Here is a 14,884-nt window from a genome sequence, read left to right as displayed (position 1 = left end):
GCTTTTCCTTCTTGTATGTTTCTCTTCTCTTCTGCTTATCAACTGCTACCTAACACACCACACTAACACACAAAACTTAGTAGCCTAAAACAACTACTTATATTATCTCTTAGAGTTCTGTGGTTTAACCAGGCGCAGCTGAATGGTTATGGTTTTGATCTTTTGTGCAACTGCAGTCAGAGGGCAGCAGGGGCTGGAGTCTTCCGAAAGCCAGAGTGGGGGGCCACCCAAGATGGCTTCTTCTCTTTGTGCCTGGTGCCCGGCCTGGGATGGCTGGCACATCTGGACGCTGGTTAGACATTTCTCCTTCCATATGGCTACCTGGGGCTTCACAACACTGGCTTACAGGGGATAGGGTGAGTGACAGAGGCAGTGACAGTGGGAAGGAATATTTTATCACTGTTCAGAATTGGTCATGCATGGTAATAATAAAAAGCACACTGATTTTTAGTTGATTTTAATACTGTTTTTAAATTCTCTATATCCAATGCATCCCCTTATTCTCTACATCCTTGGTGGACCTCTCCCAATGTCTTGGCATACCACTGCTTCATAATATGGCTCTCTCTGGATAATTGGACTTTTTGCCAGATAACTGGCTTCCTCCAGAGCTAGTATTCCAACAGAACAGGCAAAAACCAAAAGCCTTCTTATGACCTGGAGTGTCACATCCACTGCATTCTGTGGATCAAAAGCAAGTCTCATGGCCATCCTAGAGTAATGGGGAGAAGAAGACTGAACGAGTATATATATTGGAAAGCAGACTTCTTTGGGGGCCATCCTTGTTGTTATATATTTTTTTAAGATTTTATTTATTTCTTTATTTGAGAGAGAGAGCAAGCACAAGCAGAGGGAATAGCAGAGGGAAAGGGAAAAACAGGCTCCCCACTGAGTAGGGAGCCCAACACGGGACTCCATCTCAGGACCCTGGGGTCATGACCTGAGCTGAAGGAAGACGTTTAACCGCCTGAGTCACCCAGGTGCCCCAGGGGCCATCTTTGGATACAAGCAGCCACATTCTCCATCACAATTTGTACTTCAGAACCACGTGATTATTTAACTAAAGCTGGAGTTACTGGATTTCAACCAAGGAACCAACTACAATGTTAAAGGACTTTGCTGAAAGAGATTTTGAATTCAGGATTTTATTGAGCCTTGGAATCCTCCAATGAATTGTCATTAATTCTTTCTTGCCAAGATAATTTTGAGTACATTGTGCCAACCTATATTGTCATGACTTCTGAGTCAATCCATTTACCTCATCTTAACCTTACGCCAAAATTCTTCCAAACGGCTATATTCATAGCTCAGCTCCATTTCTCACATGTGCTCATTTGGACAACTGGGAACTTTCCAGAGCCATATCACTCCATTATAACTCAAAATTGCTCACAGAAGTCCTTGGCCAGCTTTAGGTTTCCTGAACCCATAAATTATGGCCAACCTAAATGTCAATGACATTAAATATGTCTTAAAATAGCAATAGTGAACCCTTTTTATGTGCTAGACACTGTTTTCTGTGTTTCGTGTATATTAAGTCATCTCAAGCGCATAGCAAAGCTATGAGGTAGTAACCATTGTCATTCTCATTTATAGATGAGGAAACTGAGCCCCAAAATGTTAAGGAATTTGTCTCTGATCCCAAAGTGAGCAAGTAGAAGAACTAATGCACTCTGATTCCAGAACCCAAGTCCTTAATAACCATGCTCCACGAATCACAGAGTAGGTATTGCTGGGCAAGAAAGAGTATGCATGTGATTATGCACCAAATCCTTAAAAAGTCTCTGTGGTCAAATGGATCAATATCTACTGAGAAAAATAAGAATTATACCCAAATAGTAAGTAAACAGTATCACATGGTATTATAAGTCAGCAAGTTCTAAAATATATGCTGATTTAGACTATAAAGTGTTGTAGGAGTCCAGGTAAGGTCAGAGAAGACACTGGACAGAGCACTTTCTCATTCAGGCAAATCACAAAATGTTTTCTTTTCACACATGCATTGTCATTTCTGACTTTCAGTCCCTTATTACTCCATGATTAATACAGAGTGGTCCACTAAAAATCAGACCCATGACAGATTTCGGTCAACATCCCTCACAAAGAAGCCTTCATGCTGCACTGTTATGATGTCATGAAGCAATAACAAGGATGAACATTTTTTTTTTTTTTATGTTTAACACGGGTGTGACTTACTGTCTCAGAGAGCAGTTATCTTGAGGAAGGAAAGCTGAGCCTTCCACTGATTCCTTTACTGAAGAAGAAGCATGGCTTGGCTCAGAGAATAAAGCACTCTCATGACTGTCAGAGCCTAAGCTCCAAATCTGGCTCTGACCTTGGGCTGGTCACTTAACTTGCAGTGAGAACAGAAAAATAAAGGTAAAGAATTTACAGGTAAATAAAAACGTTGAAAATTCATTGCCTATTCTTCTTTTTTTATGCACTGTCCGTTATTCTATGGTACAAAAATGCAAACAGACACCACACTTGGATGAAAGCAATCTTTTGAGAGCACTAACCCACTCAAAATATTTAAGGAACATTTAAAGACTACCCAAAAACTAAGGATATACTGTATGGTGACTAACATAACATAATAAAAAATTATTATTAAAAAAAATAAAGACTACTCTGAATTCCCAACTGAATGTCCTTTAAATTAGAAGCCATACATATTTTTCCCACGAAGGCACAAACTAAAAAAAAAAAAACAGCAACAAAGGGAAAAAAGCAAGATGTGTAACATAGAACAACACTGCTTTGCTGCCTCTGTTGGAAAAATAAAGTATGAGCCTTACGATGAAATTAAGTTGATTTATTCTTATCACATCTAATAGGACTACTTGAAGAAAAATCATAAACTGTCAGCAAATAATGATTCCTACTTCAACGGTAAATAAATATCTGCCACAATGATATTAAATTGTTCGAGACCAGACTCTGAGAGCATAAATTACTGCAGATCTTAAACTTTGAGCCCAGAGCATTTTTTCAAAGAAATGCCTTCTTTTAGGAGGAGATTTATGAATCATTTCTGTTAATTGAGCCTTCCTTGAAAATGGATTCAGCAAATGCGTCTTATTGTTTTCTAAGCACCTCATCAGCCTGGACATTTAACAAATTCAAAATTCATCAACATCTTTGATTTAACAACAGCTATCATAAAAATAGATCTCTTAATATCATATCTTTTGATGACTTTCAGGAAAATCTCCAGTTACTGAAGAATAATACTATTTTTTATTAGCACATTAATTTAACAAAAATTTACCTCAAAATTTTTAAAGCACTAGAAATTATCTCCCAAAGAAGAATTCAGGATAAAGCTGCTGCAAAAACAGATAAAAGACTAGGCTGATCACTTAAACTATTAAAACAATTATGTGATTACATCATAAGAAACATAATTAAATGTTCTTGATGTCATTAATTGTGTTAGCCCCATTAATTAACACTAGATGTTAAAAGGAAAATAATCCATTGATCTTTAAAGTTTATAGAAGAACAAAAATCTTTTTATTTCAATTGCCAATAAATATGAAACACTCTAAGTCAGAGTTCCAATAGTCTAACGACCCAGTTTGAGTTAAAAGTAAAAGTTCCACTTAAATCCAAACACAGAAAAAAGTCATCATCTTTGGGTTTATTATTATACTTCAATTATCTGGAATCTGTTAGTTTGGCTCTTATAATTCCAGGAAAGAGTCTTATGACCATGTCACAGAAAACTTAAATTATGCTCTTTTCCCCCCTTTTTAAAAATTTAAATTCAATTAACTAACATAAAATACATTATTTGTTTTAGGGGTACAGGTCTGTGATTCATCAGTCTCATTACAATACACACCTTCCCCAATGTCCATCACCCAATTACCCCATCCCTCTACCTCCTTCCCCTCCAGCAGCCCTCAGTTTGTTTCCTATGATGAAGAGTCTCTTATGGTTTGTCTCCCTCTCTGGTTTTGTCTTGTTTCATTTCTTCCTCTCTCTTCCCCTATGATCCTCTGCCTTGTTTCTTACATTTCACATCAGTGAGATCATATGATGATTATCTTTCTCTGAATGACTTACCTCACTTAGCACAATACCCTCTAGTTTCATCTACATCATTGCAAATGGTAAGATTTCATTTTTTGGTGGCTGTGAAACATTCCATCATATATATACCACATCTTCTTTATCCATTCATCTGTTCATGGACATCTGGGCTCTTTCCATAGTTTGGCTACTGTGGACATTGCTGCTATAAACATTGGCGTGCAGGTGCCCCTTTGGATCACTACATTTGTATCCTTGAGGTAAATCCCTAGCAGTGCAATTGCTGGGTCGTAGGGTAGCTCTATTTTCAGTTTTTTGAGGAACTGCCATACCGTTTTCCAGAGTGGCTGCACCGGCTTGCATTCCCACCAACAGTGTAGGAGGGTTCCCCTTTCTCCGCATCCTCACCAACATCCGCCATTTCCTGACTTGTTAATTTTAGCTATTCTGACTGGTGTGAGGTGTTATCTCATTGTGATTTTGATTTGTATTTCCCTGATGCTGAGTGGTGTTGACCAATTTTTCATTTGTCTGTTGGCCATTTGTCCATCTTCTTTCGAGAAATGTCTGCTCATGTCTTCTGCCCATTCCTTGATCGAATTATTTGTTCTTTGGGTGTTGAGTTTGATAAGTTCTTTATAGATTTTGGATACTAGCCCTTTATCTTATATGTCATTTGCAAATATCTTCTCCCATTCTGTCAGTTGTCTTTTGGTTTTGTCAACTGTTTCCTTTGCTGTGCAAAAGTTTTTTATCTTGATGAAGTCCCAATAGTCCATTTTTGCCTTTGTTTCCCTTGCCTTTGGAGATGTGTCTAGCAAGAAGTTGCTGCGGCCAAGGCAGAATAAGTTGCTGCCTGTGTTCTCCTCTAGGATTTTGATGGATCCTTGTCTCACATTTAGGTCTTTCATCATTTTGAGTCTATTTTTGTGTATAGTGTAACGAAATGGTCCAGTTTCATTTTTCCGCATGTGGCTGTCCAATTTTCCCAACACCATTTGTTGAAGAGACTGTCTTTTTTCCATTGGATATTCTTTTCTTTTAAATTATGTTCTATTTCAGGCTTAGAATTGTTCCATTCACACCTTTAAAAATTGCACTTTAGACTTATCTTTGTGGCCTTTGGGGCCGCAGCATTCTCTGTTTCCCAAGGACTACGGGTCTGGATAGACACTGTGGTCTACTAGATGGCACTCTGGAGACACCGTGCCTGACCTCTGCTCCTAGATTCACAAGTGACTCCTTCTGTGACTCTGGAAATCCTTTAAAGACGTGGCATGACGCTTTCATCTATAAAGTAAGAATAAATTCATCCATCTTCTTACCCAGAATTATGGCAAGACTGGGGAAAAATACAAATTATAACTTCTTACCTAATTTCTGATTCTTTGTAGAGGAAGTAAAGTTCTCTGGGAAAATTAAGTTAGTGGTTTGCATAGTCTTAAAAATACTACAAATAATGGCCCCAGCAATCTCTTTTTAGTTACATTCAAAATGCTATAAGAATTTGTAATAGCCCCAAACTAGAAACAACCCAAATGTCCAGCAACAGGAAGCAGATAAACAGACTGTGGCCTAGCTATACAATAAAAAGAATCAACTACTAAAACAACATGGATAAATCTCAAAGACATTAAGCTGAATAAAGAAAGCCAGACTCAAAGAGTACATACTATATAATTCTATTTATATGAAAGCCAAGCACAGGTAAAACTAGTGGAGATAGAAATGAGATAGTGGTGGGGCACCCGGGTAACTCAGTCAGTTAAGCAACCGACTCTTGGTTTCAATTCAGGTCATGATCTCAGGGTGGTGATATCCAGCCCCGCACAGGCTCTGTGCTCAGTGCAGAGTCTGCTTGAGGTTTTCTCTCCCTCTGCCCCTCCACCGGCCCCCCACCCACACCGCTCACACACGCACCCACACTCTCTCTCTCCCACCTCTAAAATAAATAAATAAAATCTTAAAAAAAAAAGAAAGAAAGAAAAGAAATGAGATAGTGGTTGTAATAGTGGGTAGGATAAGTGGCCAGAAAAGAGCACAGCAAAATGAGGAGGGATGGTCTATGTCTTGTTTGGGGTGATGGCTACACAGGTTTATACAATTATCAAAACTCACCAATGTGAGCACTTAAAATGTGTGCATTTTATTCTATGTTACTTATATGTCAATAAAATAATCTTGTCAAAACAACTCCTATAGGAGTTGCAATTTGCTGAGGACTCTTCCCCAGACCATAAGAATTGATTTAGAGTTAATAACAGTATTTACCTCTGGGGAAAAGAAATGGGGACCAGGATTAGAGTTACTGGTCAAAACAGACTCTAGCTTTATCTGTAATATTTTTCATCAGTTTAGCACCTTGCTCTTTTCACTTAATATATCTAGGAGATCAATTCACATCAGTATATAGAGCTGCCTCATTGCTTTCAAAGGTTATACAGTTGTGTCAGCCAGGGTTCGATCAGGGAAGCAAAACCATTTAGAGTTATGATATTAGCGATATATTATAGGAATTAGACTCTATATAAGTGTTGGGGGGTAGCTGGGGAAGTAAAGATCCAAAAGGGGGAGTTGACCTTTCAGAGGAATCACCAACCAGTCAATCTAAGAAGCCAGGCATATTCTGCTGCCAAAACAAGACCACAAAGGAAAATGGGGGGCAAGTCTATGGGCAGCTGTTCCTTCTGTGGGTCTGTGGCAAAGCACCAGTCAGGAAAACGTGGAGCAAAGAAAAGGACATAGAGCAAAGTTGGATATGGAGCAAAAAAGAGCGAGGGCTTGCTAAAAACCGCCAGCACCCCTCCGTCTGTCTGGCACTATGTCTCACTCCCATGACCCTAAGAGTCATGATGCTGCTGATCACTTCCATCTTCCAAGGCTTCCACCAATTCCTCTTTTAGCCAATTCTAACTCAAGATAGGGTATTCTGGGAAATGCTCTAGCTTACCCAGTTGGCTCCGTACAAATGACCACAATATAGTACTTCTTTGTATGACTTTACCATAATTTAATCAGTCACCTGTTGACGAACGTTTGGGTGGCAGCTGATTTTGCTATTACACACAATGCCCACATACAGGAATGCATCTACAGGGGTCATCCCCAGGCAAGGATTAGTGCAGGTTGATCCAAATGTCTATTCCTGGTCATATGGTCATGGAAGTGGGGCTCCAAACTTGGACCCTTGCTGTCTGAATCAGAGAGTGGGTACATGGCTTACGGCTCCACCAAAACTGCACTGTCCCATTGAGAGAAAACAACCCCCAAAAGGAAAGTGGACACTTCTTGTACACCAGAGTTTCTCAGCCTTGGCGCTGTGGACATTTGGGGCTCGATAATTCTTTGTTTCCACACAAAAATATCTTCTGGAGGATAAAATAAATCCCTGTTGAGAGCTCCTGGGAAAACAAGTTCCCACCATAAAATGTTTTTGTTGCAAAAGAGAACGCTTATTTAGCATGAAATGGAAAGGAAAATTGAGAAGTTGAGCTAAATCAGTCTGCATAATACGGGAAGAATGATCTGGTATTTGAGAGTGACAGCCCGGGTATAAAGGGGGCAAGGATATTAGAGAAAAAAGTAACTGAGGTAGAGTCTGAGAGAAATAAGTTCCCAAGACAGGAAAGTAGGTACTATCAGGAGATGGAGCGTGCCCAAGGAGGAGCTACTTTGAAAACGTTTACATTTTAATTTTCCCTTAGGCTCTGAGAGCAATCATTGTAAATATTGTACTCATTTTTTTTTCTAATTCATAATCCTCTCTTTTACCACCAGATCTTCAAGGAAAAGTTCTCTACACAACTGCCTTATTTCGAGCAGTGTACTCTAGTGAAAAGAAGAGGGTGGTGTCCAGGGATGAAGAGAGAGGATAGCAAATGCCTAGACATGATGTTGCCAGGCAGTAGGATTCAGATTCTGCACAAACACCTCCAGGAAATCACAGAAATATTGCAGACGAGACACGCTGGATTCCCACTTCACATGGAATGGGGTGTTAAGCCATTTTAAGTGGCTGTTAAAGGAAAGGTTGGCCACAGGAGGTGAACCTGGAAACATATTACATGTATTTCATCATATGTGTAAACAGAGATCTGGAAAGGTGCAGAGAGTTACGAGCATGGACTCTGGAGTTAGACTGTGTTTGGATCTCAACTCTGCCACTTAGAACTATGTATCTTTGTGCAAGTTATGAAAGCCTCTGAGACTCCATATCCTCCCCTGTCAACAAGGCAACACTACCTACCTTGTAGGGTTGTTAGAAGGATTCAATGAGGTACAGCCGTAAAGTGTTTAGATAAGCACTTAGGGTATGGTAACTGCCCTTCAAGGGCTTGTGACATAAAATAAGTCCATATACATCAAAGTGTTAACAATTACTATTTCTAGGGATGAGGATCACGGGGGGATTAGAGTTGTCCACGTTTAATACTCATTTCTGAATTGTTAAAATTTTCCACAGTGATACTGTGTTACTTATAAAATCAGGAAAAAACAATAAAAAGATGTCCATTTAGGAAAAAATGCAACCCATTATCTTCACAAGCATTATCTTCATGGTAAGTATCAGGAACCCCTCTTTTCTACAACAAACGGTCACATAATCAACTTATTGTAAAGTTTCTGTTAAAATAGAATACCTGTGTTTTAAAGTTCAAATCTGGACATGTGTCCAGTTCAAGATCTGTCTATCATCAGAAGACAAATAAGACTAATGAACAATTTGTTTGGATTCTACTTCTGTTTCTAGAGTCCTTTACCTTCACAGGACTCATTAGTGTTTGCTTGTAAGAAATAATATGCTTGAATCATACAAATCTTGCATTTCTTAAGTAGGGACCCAGATTCATTCATTATTGGTGAATAATTAAAATTGCTATCAACTATAATATTCTTCCTTAGAATGTATTATGGGGTTGACAAATAGTATTACAAATAGAGGACTCTGCCCTGTTATTCCCATTTGGACACAATAACAAGATGCAAAATGTTCACGTTCGAAGATATTTACAAATCACTATGCAGCTCCAAGTACCTCTTTGACTTTTTATACAGGTTAAGCTTAGTTTAAGCTAACATCAAATCCACAGATATTTGTTATACTTTTGCCTTATGTAAGGACTATAGTTAAAGCTTCCCAGAATTTATCTATTTATTAATTTTTAAAAGTCTTTTTTTTTTTAAGATTTTATTTATTTATATGACAGAGAGAGAGAAAGAGAGAGTGTGAACAAGTAGGGGGAGCGACGGGCAGAGAGGGGGGGGGAAGCAGACTCTCTGCTGAGCAGGGAGCCCAATGCTGGGCTCCATCCCAGGAAGCTGAGATCATGAACTCAGCCGAAGTCAGATGCTCAAGCGACCGAGCCACCCAGGCATCCCAGAGCTTCCCAGAATTTAAAGACACACATGCCATTGTTCCTGGCTCCTGGGTGGCTTACAGTCTCCTTGTGAGGACCACACAGGTTCCTTGGCTAGTGGCAGCAGAGGGGAGGGAAGGGAGGGAAGAGGACTTGTATCAGGAGACTCTCAGATTTCCTTCTGTGCCCACCGCAAACACCATCAGTTAGCCTTTTCTTTCCCCTTCTTTCTGTAACTCAAACTAATCAATCACAGAAGCAAAAATAGCCCCACTACCCAGGCAAGTGTGGGGCCCAGAAAACACTCTGGCAGCTTTATTTTCTAAGGTGTGGAGAATGAAGATCCCTGCAGCTTATATGATGGGGACTATGGAACATCTAGGATAGAATTGCCAACCTTGGATTTATGACCAGTAGGGGACACAAGGAGTATTAAACAAAGCGAGTATCAGACGCTACCCCAAATTAGACTGTCGACCAACACATTAGGAGCCCTCGCCCAGCCATTTACTTCCATCTGCTGGCAAAGACATCTTCCCTTATTTTGGAAATTACTGCTCTCCTCCCCACTCCAGCCATGTGGTTACAATGGGAGTCGGTATGCTCTTATATGATCCAGCTCTCCTCGTCACAGCTGATTGGTCTGAGGGTGACCAACCACTTGAAATAGCCAATTGCAGTTCTTCCCCAGTATTTTTTTGAAATGGTCTGGAAAAAAGAGCCAGTCTGTCTCCCTGGTGGAAAAAAAGTTGTAAAATGGGAAACTTTAAACAAGGTGTCAATAACTCTACTAACTGTCAAGTAGAGAGAGCTGGTTGGCAGTGGGAGAAAATAAAGCCAGCACCAAGAGAAGCCAAAACCAAAAAAGAGGCCCTACCTCTGATTTGGCCGCCCTACTCTTCTTCGAATTGTGCCAGCTCCCCCAAGAGCTTTCCATTAAATCCTCCTTTTTCCTAAACTAGTTGAATATGAATTTCAGACACCTGTCTAAAGTGTAGTGACTTAAATACATTTTTCCCAGCACACATATATTATGGAGTAATCCTTAAATATGGCTTGGGTACAACCAGCCTATTTTTTGACAGAACAAATTCAGCCTGATACTGATATTCTAGGAGCTTGATGTTGTAATGGAGTTCTCAAATTAGCAGAGGTTTCCTATCAAGTTGGTGTGACAGATTTTATCACTGGGCTATTAGATCACTTTGATGGAAAGACTCTGAATCTGCTATTTCCTCTTCTTGTCTTTCATCAACATTGCATCATACGTATTAGGTGACAAGCGGCAAACTTCAGGAATCCTTTGGTGAAAGTCATTTTCCCCACTGTAAATTGTCCTGTATGTAAATGACTTTTGGTCAGATTTCCAGGCGTCATAGGACTGAGAGAATCTTACTACTTTCGTAGACCGTTTGTTGGAACATCTTAAGTCTGGTAAAAATCTCAAGTAATCAGGTATGTGTATGTCATCAATGCACCCTCTTTAGAACGCTTCTAAATTACTACCATCAATCCAAAAAACAATAACACCATTTTCAATAGTACTCAATACTATTACAAAATACTATTCAATACTATTACTATACTCTCACAGCTACTTTGGGAACTCTAAAGTCTTCTCTTTCTCAGTCCTTTAGGACAGAGATCAATATGCTTTCTTATAAAAGGAACAATAGCAATATTAAAACAAAACTAGCATAAATAATAAACCGTGCAACCTCATTTTCTTTGTGAAATAAGTGATTACAGTATTGCTGATTACCTGCAGAGGCAAAATGCTACCAGGGGCAATTGCAGTAAATTAACGGGTTCATTGGCATACTTTCAAGAATTTAGAATGACTCATGGAATGAATGCTAATGGAATGAAAACCTCCATTCCATCTACTCAGCGCATGGCAAGCCAATCTACTTGTTTTTCCCTAAAGCAATGAATGCAACAGTCAGGTATTTATGCAGCCCGTTATTTCCTTTTATCCTGGAAGAAGCAGGCGCCTAGAGAGACAAGATCTAGGGAAGTCCTGAGGTTTTTCTTTGACTTCTATGAGATTTCCTAAACCTGCACTACATGTTTGAAAGTCAGGATTGAACCATCAACATAGATAAGCTTGGTGTCTAAGGGAGAAACTGTGTGTTAGTAAATGAGTATTTTTTGGGTAACCACCATGGACTAAGCTCTGTGCTAGATACTCTTAACCTTATAACCTACTTCTATAAACGAGTTATCTAAACTACATATAGTTTATACAACTATATAACAACTATGAAACAACTGTGAAAGGTGGTATGAGTACATAATTAAAACTAATCTGTATAGTGTTCATCCAACTCCATGCTACTCAAAGTGTATCAGCACTACCAACAGTATCGGACGACCTGCCTGGGAGCTTATTAGAAATACAGAATCTCAAGCCCTACCCCAGACTTTCAAAATCAGAGCTGCATTTGGATAATATTCCCCGTTTGTACGTTAAAGTTTGAGAAGCACTGATTTAACCAACTCCCTTGCCTTATAATTGAGGAAAATAAGGCTCAGGGACGTGAAGTGATGTGTCGTCACCAAACAGCTAGTTAGGGACCCAGCTGGGACTCCCAGGTCTCCTCGCTGGCAGGCCAATGGAACTCAGGGTACTGCAGGATTTCAGACAAGAGGAAGTTAAGTGTGTTTCATTCCTCAAATGACCATTGATTGTTCCCATCATCTCCATTCAAAGCACACACAGAGGGCCTGAGTGAACCCAATCACTCAGCCTCCTCCCGAAACCCCCTGCAGGCCAGGCTCACAGCAGCCTCCTTCTCCAGCTGGCACTCAAGCCTCAGCCCTCCCTGGAGGGACCTCCTTGGGCACAGGTCCCAGTTCTAACCCTTTCCCCGAGGCCCAAATAAACAAGTAGCTGCTTCGTGAAGCCTTTCTCGACCCCAGTCCCCTTTATGGTCTCTCCCTTCCTAACTTAGATTTGTTCCTACATTCTGCAGAGTACATCTTAAATAGTTCCTTATTCCAGCCCAACATTACAGCATTTTCTAATTTTCTGCACTACACATATTGGCAAATGTTTTCATAATGATAATATAGACACAATCTTTTTCTCTATTGCCCTTTTCAGAAATTGGATCCGTGTCTCCTTTCTTAACTAGTTTGCTTTTATTTTATGGTATTAGACGATCACAATACCAGGCGCAAGAATAATTCTAAACTCTTAATGGTGGAAGGGACGGAGCTCTTTCCCAACACAGGGACCCTCGCTAAACATCCCTGAGACACAGTCATTGACTTTTACTTGCATGCTTTCTGTGTTAGGAATTTTCGACATTTTTAAGGCAGCATTTTTTTTTTTTTAATTCTGAATAACTTCAGCTGTTAGAATATTTGAGGTTGAAATCTCCTTTCTCTGACTTGTAGTGTGTGTCCTCAGTTCTGCCCTTTCAGGTACTTCAGAACAGGTCAGATACATCCTCCAGAGGAAAGTGCTGTTGGCATACCAACTAATTGGCCAGACGTGATCTGGCAACACAAGGCAGGTCTAGCAGTTAGTAGTAGTAAAGATCTTTTCATCTCAAGCTTGTATCCTGCATTTTCTGCTTCTATACTTCTTAATGAATTCATGCTACCAATAAATTTGTGTTGAACACCTAACATGTGCTAGTCTCTATGGAGGATGTGCATTTCTGGGAGTCTCTGGGACAGAAGGACGATCAGGAGATCACACACATCCGACACAATGTAGAAGGCAAAAATTTCACAGTGGAAGCCTGAGGCCATTTGATCCCACTTTGCATTTCATCCAGGTCTTCCTAAACCATCAAAGTGTAAACCCCTCTAGTCACTGCTTCTCTCCCATCCTCCTCTCCCGATTTGGTTCTGTATTTCTCCCTGGGCAAGTGATTTTTCTCACGGCTGCCCTCCTAGATAACCCCTTCCACGATGCCTTCTAGAATTCTGACTCCAAAGTAAATAAACTCTCCTAAACCCTCAATCTTTTCCCAGAACTCTCTCTACCTGTATGCTAAAATTGCCAGGGGATGCTGCCTCCTCTCTCTATTAAAGTGAAAGCTGCTCATTTTTCCACACCACAGAGTCAGGGAAGGAGGGCTTGCCATCTTGAAGCTTCCCGATGGCCTTCCAGATTCTTCATTTGTGCATTCATTCTCTCGTTCACTCAGTAAATACTGTCTCCTATGTTTCAGAGACACACTGGGGCCCTTTACCCAGTGTACAAACATCTCTTTTAAGGTTACTACAATCTAGTTACAAGAATCCCTAGAGAGTCATTTGACAAGTTCCTCTCTGCTATAGAGACAATTTGTTGTTGCTGGACAACGACAACATTAAGGCAAAAATTGTTGAGTTGAGGACATGTTTTCAGTTGGGTTTCTGAGCTCCATTTGCCTTTCTAGGGGAGTGACACTACTACCACTGACGATGATTACTACTCCCTCATCATATTACAATTTGGGAGGGGTGTGGATTCCACTTTCACAAATTCAAGAGAGTGAAAGGTAAACAAAGGAAATCAATAATGCGAAAGGTTTATAGAGTTCTATTGTGCTTTCTAATGAGATACCTGAGGGCAAATACTATCTCGAAGATGTACACCTTTCTGCTTTCTCCTTAATGCTGCAAGTTCCAGTGAAGGTGCTGTTTGCAATTTTCCCTCAACACTTTGAACTACAGGAACCTGAGGACTAAGGGACAGGATGGAAATATGGGCAATGATTTTGGTGGCTTTTTGTGGATTTCACAAATCTGCCAAGGCCAGCTGGTTGTAGAGAAGCCCCCTGGTTGACACCCAGGCCATGTCAATCACTCTCACCAAGGCTTTACCACCTCCAGGAGTTTTCTAGCTGAACCTCACTAACTAGTCTGCCCTGAAGAGTCCTCAGTCGGCTATGCGATATGTTTTTGCATTCGGTTTTATGTTGTCTTTTCATCCCCAAGTAAAGCTGTCTGCAAACAGAGACTAATTCTACCTTCTTATCTATTAGAAAAAGGCATAAAATCTATACCTGTTGAATTGAGACCTCTCGTACTGTTCTCATCAGAATATACAGGGGTTTTTTTTTGTTTGTTTTTTTAAAGATTTTATTTATTTGTTTGACAGAGAGACAGCCAGCGAGAGAGGGAACACAAGCAGGGGGAGTGGGAGAGGAAGAAGCAGGCTTCCAGCAGAGGAGCCTGATGTGGGGCTCGATCCCATAACGCTGGGATCATGCCCTGAGCTGAGGGCAGATGCTTAACAACTGCACCACCCAGGCGCCCCAGAATATACAGTTTTAAGAGCGGTGTGCAAAGTCTATTAGCAGCAGACTCCGTATCATGGAAGCCCCTTCCGACTCACCTGGGGCTACCCGTAAGCAAACACTTAATAAGTTTTAAATGACAATATACTAAAAAGTATTATAGCATCTAATAGCTTTTTGTCACGTAAACAAATACACAGTTTTAAAACAGGAAGTACAAAATTGATGGATTCTGATATTTTACCTAGG

Source organism: Ursus americanus, chromosome 35, assembly GCF_024610735.1.
Source record: "Ursus americanus isolate L20-20 chromosome 35, mUrsAme1.1.p, whole genome shotgun sequence".
Lineage (NCBI taxonomy): Eukaryota > Metazoa > Chordata > Mammalia > Carnivora > Ursidae > Ursus > Ursus americanus.
The sequence above is the reverse complement of the archived record's forward strand: the minus strand, read 5'-3'. Positions refer to the sequence as shown.